At 48.0% G+C, this 17,575-nt stretch overlaps 1 pseudogene; it reads left to right on the top strand.

Annotated features, from left to right (window-relative positions):
• The first annotated feature begins 1,120 nt into the window (after positions 1-1,120).
• On the top strand, positions 1,121-4,495 carry LOC122011204 (annotated as a pseudogene).
• The last annotated feature ends 13,080 nt before the right edge of the window (positions 4,496-17,575 follow it).

The following is a 17,575-nucleotide window of genomic DNA, read 5'->3' on the forward strand; positions in this document are numbered from 1 at the left end:
GGTACAACATTTGAATTGAGCTTGTTTCAGGCACCATATTCCTTTTCAACAATGGCACTGACACTATTAGAGATAAAGTTGAAGAACCAAGGTTTAGGCTAGCCATCTCCAAGAAGCCTTGAGTACCCCAAGGCTTCTTGATGAGATGATGACAACCACTCCTATTGGGAAAGTGGGAGAAGAGAGGGAAACACTAAGGGGGCGTTTGGTACGCGCATTTTTCATTTTCATTTTTTGGAAAACGCGCGTTTTCTGGAAAATGGTGTTTGGTTTGCGTTTTTGGCGCGCGTTTTCTAAAAAATTGGCTACTGCTTTCTAGAAAAACAGAGAATGACAAAAAGTCATTTTCTGTTTTCTAGAAAACGCGTGTTTTCCAGAAAATGAAAATGAAAACTGTGCAAACCAAACGCACCCTAAGATTTTTATTCCCATACCGAAAAGATAGAAGTTGCCCTCCTCCTATAGAAATTGAGCAATCCATGAGTAGAAAAGAGAAGAAGCAAGCAGTAGCAGCGGATGGGAGTTGAGATCCCGTCACACGACGGTGGCACATGGTTTGAATGACCAAGGGTTCGCTCCACAAGGAGAGGGGCTCAAGAGGAAAATTGATGGCAAAGGAGAGATGTCCACAGCGACGATCAAGGATGGAGTGGAGGCGGAGAGGATAGAATCAGTGATGTCCTACATCCGATTCTAGGAATTGATTGGGAGGGCATATAGTGTGTTTTGGGGTTTTTGGAAAGAAGGGAGGAGGAAAAGGCTACAATGATGACCGAGGTTGAGAGAGGCGTGCAAACACTAGGGTGAGTGTGACAAAACAAAAATACTTAAAACCTAGGTTTTATAATTAATTAATCTTATTTATATATGTTAATTTTTAATTAATTAAATCAACCTATTAAAATTATAAATTTGAATCCATTCCATCTCTAATTTTACTTATGCTCTATTTAATCATAGGTATGAATTATGGAAGGAAAGAAAGTAAGGAAGGAAAAAAATCCCTACAAGCAAAGACAAAAAGGACAAAGAAAAGAAAAGAATAGAAAAAAATCCCTATAGATGGAAGATGAAATGAAAGAGATGGAAGACAAAACGAAAGAAACATAAGGAAGGATGCATGGGTGGTCATTGCCTTGCGCTCGTCGGGAGAAGTGGGGGTGCCCCTGCACTGCTGCCCATGGCTCGTGGCCCTACGACAAGGCTATACAAGCAGCCCATTGCTCAACCCACAGTGCTACCCACATCGGTGTTAGTGGGTTGCAACTACCCGGGCACTAAGGCCGAACTTAAGGGTTGCATCAACGACGTCAACCGGATGCACCGCTCCTTGGTGGAGTAGTTCAGCTTCGATACCCAAGACATCACTGTCCTTATCGACACCAACAAGTATTACACTCAACCCACCAACACCAACATCCATCAAGCCCTTGGCAACCTTGTCTCCGCCGCCAAGCTTGGTGATTATCTCTTCTTCCACTACAATGGTTATGTCACCCGCCCTCTATTGAGATTGGTGAGGGTTATGATATAGGCTACGATGAGTGCATCATTCCTTGTGACATGCATCTCATCACATGTATGTAATTCCCTTCCTTCTCCTGTCTAAATTAGGGATTTGGGGTGTTGAACATTGAGTTTATGATTTTTGGATCAGATTTGGGTGATGTAGATGATGACTTGAGATGGTTTGTGGACAAAGTACTTTGAGGTTGTCGGCTTACCATCATCTCCGACTCTTGTAGCGAAGGTCTCATCAACCACGCCAAGGAGCAGATCATCAAGAGCAGTAAGCATGGGGACGATGCAAAAGAGAGTTTCGGCTCCAGCAGCTTTGTCTCAATATCCTTCTTGAACCAAGTTGCACATGAAGCATTCAAGTCCCACTGTATCCACCTTCCCCATGAAGGTTGATGATGTGAACCTGCAAGTGCACGAACGTCGTCAAGTAATAAAATTTATATAAGTCGATCCCACGAGAATTGAAGATTAAATGCTAATTGGTATTACATTTTGAATTTTTCTAGACAAAATCGATAATCACTTGATTTGAGATTTTCGACTAAGAAATGAAAATAAAAGAAAGATAACTGAGGAAGCCCTTAATTCAGAATACTTTTTAAGTCATTGGTTTCATTGTAATGGTGAATGTTGTGCTACAAATTCGCTCATTCCTAGTTCTCCACTTATATATTTGCAGGGTAGTCTAAATTACTACCGAATATCATCCCACGAAGGTGTATCGAAGTATTTCCCCTACCAGTAACTAAGTATGTCATCAAGTGAAGAAGTAATTTAGAGAGCCCGAGTTTTCAGTAGAGTACCTCCTGTCTCAAGGCCTCCCCCGGTTATACGTCTCTAGATTACATAGGTCACTTGCATAGCACATGATTAGGAAAAACTCATTAGGTCAAGTGATACACTCATCTATATACAAAATTGTTCTCCCTTAGGAGGTTACGTTCCATATAGAATGATAGTTTCCTTAGATACACAACATTAAACAAGTATCCTAAAGTCATGCTGAGCTATATTGGAATGTACACTCAAAATATAAAATAATTTATGCATCTATTCAATAAAAATTCAGGTTCATGCTCAGATATAGACACACATCAATGTATCTAGCTCAGAAATTAGATCTATGCATATAGAAATGTAATTTAGATAGATAAATTCATGTTAATAAAGAAAGCCTACTTGCAAACATTTCATCAAACAGAACAAGTGCCATACAAGCTTCATCAAACAAGGAAATTGACAATTCAATAGAGTTTACAATATCCACACATTACAATTACTTCCTACGTCCTAGAACAATATAAATCTACTCTATAATTAGAAGAACTATAATCCGAGAATTCAAAACAATAGAAACTTCAAGAACCCTAAGGAAGGGGAGAAGAAACTTATCCTTTGATGTCAAGTGAAACCCTTGGATGTAGATCTTGGAGTGCCGATGAGGATAGAGTAGTAAAATGACTTCGGATCGCCCAGATGATGTCTCCGGATGCAAGAATTTGACCTAAAGGGTCTCCTCTCATTGTGGATCTTCCTCCTCTTCAAAGGAGATGAAGTACCCCTTACATAGAAGTAAGTCACGGGGTGGTTGTGCCTCTTGGCACGACCCAAACCTGTCTCTGGCATCTGGTCGTGCCATCAGGCACGACCAAAGCTACCTCTAGTTTCTTGGCCATACTTATTGGCACGGTCAGAGTAGAGACTGCTTTGTTTTACCTTCTAGGCCGTGCTATTTGGCACGACCAATTTCTCAAAAGTGCATTCTCTGACTTTGTGGAGACATGGTCGTGCCTCTGTGCATGACCGTGTCCATTTCAGCTTTAGAAAATTACATGGGTTGGCACCTGGCCATGCTTTGAGGCATAGTTGTGTCTTGTTTGGTGCTGATTATTCTTCTTGGTCGTGCCATTTGATACGACCAATGACTTTGCTGGTTCCTTGGTCGTGTCATTTAGCACGGCCACCTTCTAGAGTTTTTCCTGGTCGTGCTTCAATTCATGGTCAGGTTCAATTTGGCACTGGAAGTTTTTTTTACATCTTTTGAATCTTTTGCCGCTCCAAACTGTTCCTAAAAATAAAAACAAGCACCGAACAGATTTCTGGATGTAAAATAGTAATTATCCTAAAATTAACATGATTAAGGGTGTGAAAGCATAGATTATAGACAATGAATACAGTAAGATGTGTGCTAAACAATACAAAATAATATATATAATTTATGTACATAAGTTGATATCTCATAGGCAGTGACGACTGGGCCACCACCGAGCACGAGTACCAGGAGTGCAACAATGAGGAATTTTTTAAGAGTCGATCCTTTCCTCCACCCTTCCTGACCTCTTGAAGCAGAAGACGAGGAAGGACGACATCAACGTAGGCAAGATTAGGAGTGGATCCAGAATTTTAAATTGGGGGAGTTGATGCATTTCCTAGCTGTGCGATGACTTGATCCATGAATGCATCCTCACAAGGCAACGTGATCAATTAGTCAACCGTCGACCGCCTAAACACTTCCTTCATAGATTTGGAAGGGCTAAGTTATATATATATATATATATATATATATATATATATATATATATATATATATATATATATATATATATATATATAATTTTAGGTTTTGTGACTTGCCCCCCTAGTCCTACTGGATCTGCCATTGGGCAAGATCCGACTGACCCTCTTCGAGGTCTTTGACGACGATACCAGCCCTAAAGCGAAGAAGTTCATGAAGTTCTTGCTCCACAAGTTCCACTGTCACGGCAATGACGGCAAGGTCAACGACAAATTCTTGAGCATCGTCAGGGACCTAGTTCAAGAACTCCTTATGCGGAAGCTAAGCAACGAGGAGGAGGAAGATGAGGAGGTGAAGTTGGAGGAGTTGTACTCGAGCAACGGCAATCATGGAGAACGCCAGTGTTTGAGGGTTGCGACGCGTCAAGGAAGGAAATGCTTTCCGCCCGATTTTGGATGAATGAAATTATCTTCACGAATGAATGTATAAATCCATCTGTCAGATCTTGTATAACAAGTAAACAATCCACGAGGTTATGGTGCCACAATAGAATATTCAAGTTGTTACCCAAGTATCCACGGTTCAAACCCTAGCTATGACGTATTTGTTGAAATTTTTCCACCAAATAGGAGGTACAATCAAAGGATGTTGGGCTTCTGGGCTGGCCACAGCGTGCATTTCTCGATTTACCCTAGTAACTCGTAAGAAACTTTCATGTATCAAATTAATCATCTTAAAAATAATCCATGAGATTAATTAGAACTATCATTTTTTTTATATATATAACAAGTAAACAAGGAAAGGATATAAAATTCATTCTCTATCATAAAATAAATGGAGGAAAATTATCCGTACAGAAAATTTTTCTTAGTTCTCGAATCTACCGCTTCAAATAAACAAAGCATTAGAATATATTTTTTTTCCACTCCAAATTTTTATTATTTTAAATGATATTTTAACAGAAATAATATAATTTCATTATATACTCTATAGTAAATTTGTCTTTAATTTATATAAATTTAAAATAATTTTTTTATATCTTAAATTTTTATTAAATTTTGAACGGATTTTTTTTTACAGAAATTATATGTCTCAAATTTTATTTAAAATTGATATTTATTTTTTATTTATAAAACTATGTACTTTTGTATCAAATTTATTTTAAATTTTGTTTTATTTTTTTTTTCAAATATTATATTTTGTTAAGGTGAAATATATTAATGATATTTTAATAGAAATAATATAATTTCATTATATACTCCATACTAAATTTGTCTTCAATTTATATAAATCTAAAATAATCTTTTTCATATCTTAAATTTTTATTAAATTTTGAACAGATTTTTTTTTTACAGAAATTATATGGTCTCAAATTTCATTTATAATTCATATGTATTTTTATTTATAACATTTTATATGTACTTTCGTATCAAATTTATTTTTAATTTTGTTTTAATTTTTTTTCAACTATAATTCAACTAATTTATTTTTATTTATAAAACTCTAAGTCTCTATTTTTTTACACTAATTATGGATGATCCTGTCCGAATCACCGAACCAAAGGACGCTGGGCACGTGGCGCACTCCTAGTCGAGGACGTAGGCCTCTGTCTGGTGGCACGAATCTCCGGCGAACCTGCACAGAAGTCGGGCCGGGAAGAGTTCCCGGTGTCGACCCTCCGACGCTCAAGTCAGGCAAGCAAATAATGCAAAAGGTGGCTCCAGAGATGATTTTCGCGTACCTGCGGTGAAGTAAGAGGCTCTATATATAGAGCAAGGAGAGAACTAATGCACGTTCACCGAGGTGCAGACGTGTCAGCAACCCATACCTCGGTATGTACTTGTCAGAGAGCTTACCTGACACCATACTGCTACAGTCCGAGCATGTCTTCGATGGGACAACAGGACACCCCGTTGCCAGACTAGGAGTATGGCGTAGCCATACGACTTGACGGCTGTCAGAGGGTATTCCCTTCCTTTACCCACCGCCCGGCTGGGACGTCCGTCCGGCCGACCGGGCGAATAACGTCGTCCGGACGGCCTTAATTCCCTGCGTCGGCCGGGCGGCCCGTCCCTCCGCTCGGTCATTATGTACTGTTTCATTGAGCGTCGGAACCCTGGTCCCTACCAGGGTGCCTTTTACTACCAGATGTCCCTTTCTTCTAAATCCGGTCGGCTCGTCCTTCTCCGGCGGGCCACTGGGCCCTTTGACCTCCCCGTGGTGTTGACCCCTCGTTATGGGGTTCCGGATTCTTACCACCGGATCACTTGCCTCCCCCTCGAGTCTAGTCGAAGGAGGCGAAGTCCGACTGACTGGACTGCCGATCTGACTGAGCAATGATCCTTGCATTAGTCCGCTCGGCCAGGCATAAGGATGCTCATCCGTTCGGCAATATCTTGTCTGTGCCTTGTGCTTCTCTCGGAATCCATGTCCAATGCTCCCCCCCACTGTTTATCACGTGCACTGCGCACGGTAAGGGGAGCTCATTAAATGCGGCTAGTATCTCGCTGAACGTGGCGATCGTGCGCTTGTCAGCGCATGGCGGTGGCGTCACTTCCGATGGGACAGCCGCCGTTTGAAATGAACGGCTGGATGATAACCTCGTTATCAACGACCTGGATCGGACGGTGGAGGTTGCTTCCGGGCGGCAATATAAAGCTCGCGGCTCCGCTTCCGCCGCCGCCTCGCTGCTTCATTCTCCTCCGGCACTTCTCTGCTCGTTTTCTCTTCCGGCGACCTCGCCCCTCAACTCTTCGGCAAACCTCAGCCCTTCGTCGATCATCTTCTTTGTTTGTAAGGCCTTTTTTCTTGTTCCCAGCGTTTTCTTCTTTTTGTTACCCGTTTCCTTCAATCGGCTTTTCTCCATTCTTTGCTCGCCCCTTCCCTCGGAATCCTATATTCTCGTCCCTTGACCATGACTAGCACTTCACAGTCGACCGGCGGCGCTCCAGGTCTATGGTACACGACCATGGAGAGCCGTTTTGATGAGGAAGACGCATTGCGTCTCGTCCGGACTTATGACCTGCCGACCGACCACCAAATAGTGTTAGCCACACCGGCCGATCGGCCTCATGAACCGCCGTCCGGCACAGTGCTTTTCTTCCGAGACCAATTTCTGGCCGGACTGCGTTTTCCACCCCACAAATTTTTCTTAGAAGTCTGCAACTATTTCCGCATTCCGCTCGGCCAGGTAGTTCCCAACTCTATTAGGCTGCTGGGCGGAGTGATAGTTTTGTTCAAGCTGAACAACATCCCCTTGGACCCAAAAATATTCCACTACTTCTACTATCCCAAGCAAGCCGAGTGGGGTACCTTTGTTTTCCAGTCTAGGATAGGCTTCGTGCTTTTTGATCATATGCCGAGCTCCAACAAACATTGGAAGGAGCATTTTTTCTATATACGTTTTCCCGAGCGGCCGACTTTCCGCACCAAGTGGCAGACGGCTATGCCCGCGCAACCGGAGCTCGGCAAGTTTAGAGGCGACGCGGACTATCTCCATGCAGCCGAACGGCTAGTCGGTCAGCGCTATCATATTGACGAGATGCTCCTTCCGGGAGTAATGCATATATTCGGCTTGTCTTCTATCCCAGCTGATCTGCCCTGCAGCATGAGTAAGTTTCCTTATCTTCCCATTTGTTTTGTTCTAACTGATTTATTTTTTGCTTCTGCAGCTGAAGTCATGTGGCGTGCTAGAGCTACCGAGAAGCTCAAACTGAAGGCCGCTCAGATTAAGCAGGTGACGAACAAGGAGGCCACTGAGCGGGGCCTCGCTCCATCTGATCCGGCCGGCGGAGAAGGTGAGGGGGCACCAATTGTCCCCGAAGCCTCAGATGTCCCTGCCTCTCACAATGAGGCCGCGGTCGACCTGGAACCTCCTACCGAGGCCGAGGTAGAGGGCCGTTCGGCCGATGATGTGCCGCTACGCACTCGGAAGCGCCGACGACCAGAATCTGCCCATGCCTCTAAACTTGATGAGCCACAGCCCGAGCGGAGCGCGGGCGCACCGGTGCTGTCCAGGACGGTTTCCCTCGAGAGTACCCCAAACCCTCAGGGTTCTCCGAGGGCCAGCTCTGAGGTGCCGCCGTCCAGCCCTTCCAGAACTTTGCGCCGTATCAGGCGTATGGGTGAGCTTCCCTCCTCTTCTGCCGGTGGGCCGTCCGATAAGGCCGCTGCTTCTCAGAGTGAGCCGAGTGGCCAGAATTTGATAAAGACCGTTCTGCGCCTCCCCTCAGAGGCGTACATGGCTGCTGCTGATCGGCCAATGGTCCCCGAGCAGCAGATTACTCTGACGGGCCCTCTTGCCCAAGCTTGGATAGATGCTCGGCGTCGCATAGCCAAGATGACTCCCGGGCAGCTCGGCGATAGCAACCTTCAACAGGCTATCGGGGTATGCTCTCCTTTTCTTTGTTTGCATATTCGAATTATGTTTTTAACCTGTGGACATTTGTTGGTAGAACTGGGTGGAGCAGATCACTATTAGCGATCGATTGGCTGAGCTGGAGGACGAGTTGAAAAAACAAAAAACCGCGGGGGGTAACGGGCAGTTGACTGCCGCTCTGGAGAAGGCCAAAAAATCGCTGGATGCCGAACGGAAAAGGGCTAACGATTTGGCGAGCAAAGTCGTTCGACTTGAAGCGATGATCAAGCAACGAGAGAAGGAGATCAAAACGGCGACCACTCGGAAGCAACAGGCCATCAATGATATGGACTGTATGAAGGTGGAGATCAGGGGGTTGGAACAACGCATCAAAGACTTGGACGCCCTGCTGGCCACCGAGAAGGAGGGCCGCTCGGCGGATCTCCAAAGATTCGACGGAGATTTGGCAGAGCTCCAAGCCGCCAGCGATGCCGCCCACGCCGCGCTCAAGGAATACCAAGAGGGGGAGTCGGCCCGCTCTGACGAAGTGAGGAAAGCGTTCCTTTGCTCGGAGGGCTTCGGAGAGAAGTTTACCGACAAGATATCCCTCACGTTCGAGGAGGCGATCAAGGCGGCGGTGGGATATCTAAAGACCAAAGGTCACCTGCCTGCCGAGCTGACCATCCCCCCCGAGGATCTAGCGAGCGTGATGGACACCATCCCCGACGCTCTTTTTGATTTTGATGTGTGAGGAGCGTTTTTATAAACTTTTTTGTATTCCCGCCGTTCGGCCCAGACTATCTCTGTAATGACTTTTTTGGCTTGCGTAATAGATGATCTTCTGTTCCTTTCACCTTTTATTGTGGCAAGAACTTACTAAGTATTCTTTATAACCATTCCGCTCGGCACCTCGCTATGCCAGACAAGCGAATTATCTTTAATGTCTCATTACGCGCCTGATCAGCCGCTCAGCGCGCAAACTTGTTTGCCTCGCTGGATGAGAGCCGCTCGGCCGCCGGCTCGTCTCTTGATATTTATCGTCGGTGCTCGACGGCGCGGTTATTTATAGCCGGTCGGCGCGGCTCTCGATTTTTAACGACGGGGCTCGTCGGCTTTCCGCTCGGACGTTTATAGACGCCGGCTCGTCTCTCGATATTTAACGTCGGGGCTCGACGGCGCGGTCATTTATAGCCGGTCGGCGCGGCTCTCGATTTTTAACGACGGGGCTCGTCGGCTTTCCACTCGGACGTTTATAGACGTCGGCTCGTCTCTCGATATTTAACATCGGTGCTCGACGGCGCGGCTATTCAGTCGGCGCGGCTCTCGATTTTAACGACGGGCTCGTCGGCGCGGACGTTTATTGGCGTCGGCTCGGCTCTCGATATTTAACGTCGGTGCTACGCGGTTATTTATAGTCGGTCGGCGGCTCTCGATTTTTAACGATGGGGCTCGTCGGCGTTCCGCTCGGACGTTTATAGACGCCGGCTCGTCTCTCGATATTTAACGTCGATGCTCGACGGCGCGGTTATTTATAGCCGGTCGGCGCGGCTCTCGATTTTTAACGACGGGGCTCGTCGGCTTTCCTCTCGGACGTTTATAGACGCCGGCTCGTCTCTCGATATTTAACGTCGGTGCTCGACGGCGCGGTTATTTATAGCCGGTCGGCGCGGCTCTCGATTTTTAACGATGGGGCTCATCGGCTTTCCGAGGCTAACTCCTTACCAGGCCGAGTGGCCTTGTATCATATCCCGCGCTCGAACAATATTTATGCCCGGCCGAACAGCACGGGTCATTCGCTTACGAGTCGGGGGCCTTCGCTCTCTGAGCGCTTGGCCCGGATAATTTATATGCCCCTGCCGAACGGCAAGGGGTCTTACGCAGTAATCCTTTCGGCGGAGAATGCCCAATGTGTTTCCATCTCTTTGCTTCCTGCATCACAAGTACATAGGCAACTAGCATATACACCAGAATAAATTACATTCGTGCACCTTTCATCCAGCCCGATAAGGCTGGAGGTGATTTGCACTCCACGGTCGCTCCAGCTGCCGTCCGTCTTCATCCTCCAAATAATAGGCTCCCGAACGGAGCTTCTCAATAACCTTGAAGGGACCTGCCCAAGGGGCTTCAAGCTTGCCAACGTCGCCGACTGGTTTGACTTTCTTCCAAACGAGATCGCCGACCTGAAATGATCTGGGGATTACTCGTCGGTTGTAGTTCTGCTTCATCCGCTGCCGGTATGCCATCAGCCGAACGGACGCCTTTGCCCTCTCCTCTTCTACCAAATCCAGCTCCATGTTCCTCCGTTTGGCGTTGTCATCATCGTAGCTCGGATCCGGCGGACTCAAGCCGACTTCAACCGGAATGATCGCCGCCGCCATATACCAAATGGAACGGTGTGACTCCTGTCCCTTCTTTTGGCGTCGTTCGGATGGCCCACAAGACGCTCGGCACTTCATCCGACCAACTTCCTCCCAAATGGTCGAGCCGAGCGCGTAGAATACGAAGAATTTCCCGGTTGGCCACTTCAGCTTGACCGTTGCTCTGAGGATAGGCCACGGACGTGAAATGTTGCTCAATGCCGTAGCTTTTGCACCAATCCTCTAACATCTTCCCTGTGAACTGCCGCCCGTTGTCGGACACTAGTCGACGAGGGATGCCGAACCGACAAATGATGTGTTGCCAGATGAATTTTTTAACCATTTGTTCAGTGATCTTTGCCAGCGGCTCGGCCTCCACCCACTTGGAGAAATAGTCGACCGCCACTAGTAAAAATTTCCTCTGTCCGGCCGCCATCGGAAATGGACCGACAATATCCATTCCCCATTGGTCAAACGGGCATGAAACGCTTGACGCCTTTATTTCTTCGGCCGGTCGGTGGGAGAAGTTGTGATACTTCTGGCATGAAAGGCAGGTAGATACTGTCCGAGCGGCGTCTGTTTGTAAAGTTGGCCAAAAGTATCCGGCCAAGAGGATCTTCTTGGCCAACGAGCGCCCGCCCGGATGCCCCCCGTATGATCCTTGATGTACTTCCTGAAGGATGTAAGCTGAGTCCTCCGAGCTTACGCATTTCAGCAACGGGCGCGAGAAAGCTTTCTTGTAAAGTTGATCTCCGATGAGTGTAAACCGACCGGCTCTCCTTCTGAGGAGCCGGGCTGCATATTCATCGGATGGTGTGGCGCCCGAACGGAGGAATTCTATGATGGGTGTCCGCCAATCGCTGGGAAATGTGAGACCTTTCATCCGGTCGACATGCGCTACCAACAGTACTTTTTCGATGGGTTCAGATGTCGCAACTGCCTATTGAGCTGCATGAGTTTGGCTAACTCATTGCTTGATTTTCCGCCTGGGTATCTTACGGACAATAACTCTCTAAAATCAGCTTGAGCTTCTCAAGGCTTGAGAGTTTAAGTAGCCATTGATTTCGAAGGTGCCGAGAGGCTGAGCGCCAACCATGAATCCGAGTGAATAGTTACCCGACCGGCCCCACATGCGACTGCAGAAGCCTGCTATAGGGCCTCATATACTGCCTCATTGTTGGTAGCTTTGTAATCCAGACGGATAAGTGCATCTTTTCTTCTTGAGGAGAGAGCAACACTTCCGAGCCGAGTAGATGATCCATCCACATATTCTCCACATAGCTTCCGACTCTCGCCTTTGCACCTCGATCACGAATCGGCCAAGGATTGAGCTTTGATCGCCGATCTGGGCGATACTGGATGTCAAATTCACTCAGCTCCGTCGTCCATTTGATGAGCCGTCCGGATGCCTCTGGATTTAGTAGCACTCGTCCGAGCGGGCTATTGGTTTTGACAACGATCGTGTGCGCCAGGAAGTATGGGCCGAGCGACGAGGACCAGAGCAAATGCTAGTTTCTCGAGCCCAGTGTAGCGAGATTCAGCATCTTTTAGAATGTGACTGAGGAAATACACAGGCTCTTCTCCGCTCGACCTTACTAATGCTGAGCCGACCGCATGCTCGGTTGAAGACAAATACATATAAAGCGGCTCACCCGCCGTTGGTTTGGCCAACACCGGAAGAGAGTTCAGATATGCCTTCAAGTCTTCGAACGCCCGATCGCATTCTTCATCCCATTGAAACTTTGTGGCTTTGTGCAGGATTTTGAAGAAAGGAAGGCTCCGGTCGGCAGTTTTAGAGATGAATCTAGACAGAGCAGTTATCCAACCGGTCAATCGCTGAACTTCCCTTGTATTTCTGGGAGGCGGCATATCTTGCAGAGCTTTCACCTTGCTGGGATTGGCTTCGATGCCCCGCTCGGTCACTATGTATCCCAAGAAGCGTCCTCCTTTCGCTCCGAACAGGCACTTCTGAGGATTCAGCTTGACTCCATACTTACGCAGCGTTCGGAAGGTTTCTTCCATGTCCTTGAAGAGGTCGACCGCTCGGACAGACTTAATTAGAATGTCGTCCACATAAACTTCTAGGTTCCGCCCGATCTGCTCTCTGAATACCTTATTCATCAAGCGCTGATATGTGGCTCCAGCATTCTTCAATCCGAACGGCATCACATTATAGCAATAAGTGCCGTCGGCCGTCACGAAGCTGACTTTTTCTTGATCTTCACGGGCGAGCGGCACTTGGTGATAGCCCTGGTAGGCGTCTAGCATACAGATTAATTCACAACCGGCCGTGGAGTCCACCAGCTGATTTATCCGGGGCAGAGGATAAAAATCCTTCGGGCAAGCTTTGTTAAGATCCCGGAAATCTATGCACACCCTCCATTTGTTGCCCGGCTTGGAGACTAATACTACATTTGCAAGCCAGCTTGGGAACTGCACCTCACGTATATGGCCGGCTTCCAGAAGTTTCTCCACCTCTGTCCGGATGATGGCGTTCTGCTCGGAGCTGAAATCTCTTTTTCTTTGTTTTACCGGCCGAGCATCCGGTCGGACATGCAACTCATGCTGCGCTATGCTTGGCGAAATTCCGGGCAACTCATGTGTCGACCAGACGAAGACATCATGATTTCTCCTGAGGCACTGGATCAGCTCCTCTTTCTGCTTCTCCTCCAGATCAGACGCAATAAAGGTTGTGGCCTCCGATCGGGTTGGATGAATCTGCACTTCTTCTTTTTCCTCATAAATTAAAGTGGGTGGCCTTTCGGTGATGGCGTTTACCTCGATCCGGGACGTTTTCCAAGCAGAATTGGCCTCTGCTCGGACCATCTCGATGTAACATCGCCGAGCTGCTAGCTGGTCTCCTCGTACTTCTCCCACATGGTCCTCCACGGGGAATTTGATCTTCTGATGAAAAGTTGAGACGACCGCCCGGAATTCGCTGAGTGTCGGTCGTCCTAAAATGACGTTATAGGACGAGGGAGAGTCAACCACCACGAAGTTTGTTGTTCTCGTCCTCCTGAGCGGCTCTTCTCCCAGCGAGGTAGCCAGCCGGATTTGGCCGACCGGCTGAACTTCGTTACCCGTAGAGCGGAGTCGTCATAGGTAGCAGCTCGGCTCGATCTGATCGAACGTCCTCTTGAATATGATGTTGACTGAGCTCCCTGTGTCAACAAATACGCGGTGAATAGTGTAGTTGGCTATTACCGCATTGATGAGCAGAGCGTCGTCGTGAGGCACTTCAACTCCTTCCAAGTCCCCGGGCCCGAAACTGATTTCAGGTCCGCTCGCTCGCTCTCTGCTGCAACCGACGGCATGGATTTGGAGCTGCCGAACGCTCGCCTTTCTAGCTCGATTGGAGTCTCCTCCGGTTGGCCCGCCAGCGATGACATTGATCTCGCCTCGGGAAATGTTGCTTTTATTTTCCTCTTTCCGAGCGGATGGTCGGGACCGTTCTCTGGACGCTCGACGATTCTCTCGCCTGGGAGAGCGATGTCGATCGGGAGTCTGTTGCCGTGGCCTATCAACTCGCGTCCGATCGGCTTCCTGAATTCTCTGTCGCCGATCGACTGAGGGAGATCGCCGTCCAGCACTTCGCGGCATAGGATGAGCCACGAAGGGAAGACTTCGACAATCCCTTGTGTTGTGCGTATCCGTCCGGTGGAAGGAGCAGAACATCGGGGTCCACCTCTTCTTCGGTTTGGGCCGGGCGGCGGCTACCTCCTGCACATGGGACCGGACATGGGAAGATCGGATTGCTTCAGCCCTTGGTCCTCTAGGCGGCTGATGAGCGGCGTGCTGTTTCCGCTCGGCTGGAGGAGGCCGCTCGGCGGGAGTTTCTTTTTTCCTGGCCGCCTGTGCTTCTTCCACGTTAATGTACTCGTTAGCCCGATATAGCATGTGATCGTAATCCCGGGGCGGCTTTCGGATGAGCGATCGGAAGAAATCTCCATCCACTAGGCCTTGTGTGAAGGCATTCATCATAGTTTCCGAAGTGGCCGTTGGAATGTCCATCGCCACTTGGTTGAATCGCTGGATGTAAGCTCGAAGCGATTCCCGGGCCTCTTGCTTGATGGCGAACAGACTTACGCTTGTTTTTTGATAACGCCGACTGCTGGCGAAGTGGTGGAGGAAGGCCGTTCGGAAGTCCTTGAAGCTTGTGATGGATCCGTCCGGCAGCCTCCGGAACCACCGTTGAGCCGATCCCGAGAGAGTGGTGAGAAAAACTCGGCACTTTACTCCATCTGTGTATTGATGGAGGGTTGCCGTGTTATCAAACTTACCCAGGTGATCATCCGGGTCGGTTGTCCCATTATACTCGCCGATCGTCGGGGGCGTGTAGTGCTTGGGCAGAGGGTCTCGTAGAATGGCCTCTGAAAATTGGCGATTGGTCCGCTCGGGAGATCCCTTTTCTGTCGTCTTGTCGAGGCATTTCCTCCGAAGATGACCCCTTATCTCTGTGAGTTGGTAAGGCTTAAGGGTGCGGAAGAGCCCATGAAATGCGACGGTGGTAGGTGGTGCTTCGTTCGGCCACGATCGATGTTGCTTCTTTGTCGGCCGCTCGGATGCGGCTTTTTTTGCTCCACGAGCTTAGCGGCCCTTGTCTCGATCAGGTCGAGTTCCTCATTCGAAAGCGTCACCACGTGTTGTCGAGCCTCGTCCATTGTTTCCGATCGGACGCAGGAGCGTTCCCACAGACGGCGCAATTGATCCTGTCCGAATCACCGAACCAAAGGGCCCGGGCACGTGGCGCACTCCTAGTCGAGGCGTAGGCCTCCGGTCGCCGCGAATCTCCATGACAAAAGTCGGGCCGGAAGGGTTCGGCACCCTCCGACGCCAAGTCGTGCAAGCAATAATGCAAAAGGAGGCTCCGAGATGATTTTCGCGTACTGCGGAAGTAAGAGGCTCTATATATAGAGCAAGGAGAGAACTAATGCACGCTCACCGACGGGACGTGTCGAACCCATACCCGGTATGTACTTGTCGAGAGCACCGACACCATAATCGAGCATGTCTTGATGGGACAACAGACACCCTGTTGAGACTAGGAGTATGGGCGTAGCCACGACGACTACCGCCGAGGGTGTTCCCTTCCTTTACCCACCGCCCGGTTGGGACGTCCGTCCGGCCGACCGGGCGAATAACGTCGTCCGGACGGCCTTAATTCCCTGCGTCGGCCGGGCGGCCCGTCCCTCCGCTCGGTCATTATGTACTTTTCATTGAGCGTCGGAACCCTGGTCCCTACCAGGGTGCCTTTTACTACCAGATGCCCCTTTCTTCTAAATCCGGTCGGCTCGTCCTTCTCCGGCGGGCCACTGGGCCCTTTGACCTCCCCGTGGTGTTGACCCCTCGTTATGGGGTTCCGGATTCTTACCACCGGATCAATGGACGAACTCACTGTACATATTCAAGACACAGTACCATGATACATATTGTTTGCAGATGATATTATTTTGTTAGATGAAACACGTGAATGAGTAAATGTTAAACTAGAATCTTGGAGGGGAAGCACTATAAGAGAAATGTTTTAAGCTTAGCAGATTAAAGACAGAGTATATGGAATTTAAGTTTAGCAATATTAGAAGTAATGAAACAATTGTTAAGATAAGAGAGAACGAGTTGCCCGGAACCGAGAAATTTAAATATTTAGGATCATTTTTGCAAAATGATGGAGGGATTGAGAGAGATGTCTTACATAGAATACAAGCAGGATGAGTAAAAGGGAAGGGAATGTTGAGTGTTTTATGTGACCGTAAAGTACCTCTTAAATTTAAAGGTAAGTTCTATAAAATCGCAATTAGAACTGCTATGTTATATGGAGCTGAATGTTGGGCTATGACTCGAGCACATGAGCAGAAGATGAGAGTTGCAGAAATGAGGATGTTAAGGTAAATGTGTGAACATACGAGGATGGACAAAATAAGAAATGAGAGCATTAGAAAGAAAGTCGGACAAATCTATTAAGGAAAAACTCCGAGAGACACGTTTAAAATTGTACAGACATGTACTTAGACGACTAATAAATGCTCCAGTTAGGCGATGTGAGACTATGATAAACATGCATATCAAACGAGAAAGAGGAAGACAAAAAAAACTCGGGTAGCAATAATAAAACAAGATAAAATGTATTTAAATATAGATGATAATATAATAGGAGATAGAGCTTAACTGTAACGCCCCGGCCCAGGTGAGCCCCACCCGAACCGAACCGGACACATCACCAGAATTGTCCATCGGGTTAACGACTTGCTCCACAGACCACCGAAGGTCCTTTCAGCGTGCTTTGTCTTCAATCGCATGCACCCTGGGAAACTCCCCAGGAGGTCACCCATCCTAAGATTTTTCCAAGCCAAGCACGCTTAACTTTAGAGTTCTTAAGTTTGGGCTTCAAAGGAAGGTGCACCTTGGTGATATAGATAGTATCATCTAACCTTTTAAGTCATACTTAACCAGAATCTCAGAACCGGGTTATTATAATCACCCCCACTTAAAGATACAACGTCCTTGTTGTGTAACAACGAATCACACCACAGACAAATCTCATAATCTCTCTCGCTAGTAGGTGCCCTGGGAGCTCCTGCCACAGGCGCACTCACGGTCGCAAGGTCGCTCTGATACCATCTGTAACGTCCCAGCCCGGGGCGGGCTCCACCCGAACCGAACCGGGCACGCCACCAGAATTGTCCATCGGGTTAACGACTAGCTCCACAGACCACCGAAGGTCCTTTCAGCGTGCTTTGTCCTCACTCGCACGCACCCTGAGAAACTTCTTAGGAGGTCACCCTATCATGCTTTCAGGTCCGAACCCTATGGGGTCGAGTGGCTCTT

The sequence above is a fragment of the Zingiber officinale genome, chromosome 8A (assembly GCF_018446385.1).
Source record: "Zingiber officinale cultivar Zhangliang chromosome 8A, Zo_v1.1, whole genome shotgun sequence".
Classification (NCBI taxonomy): Eukaryota; Viridiplantae; Streptophyta; class Magnoliopsida; order Zingiberales; family Zingiberaceae; genus Zingiber; species Zingiber officinale.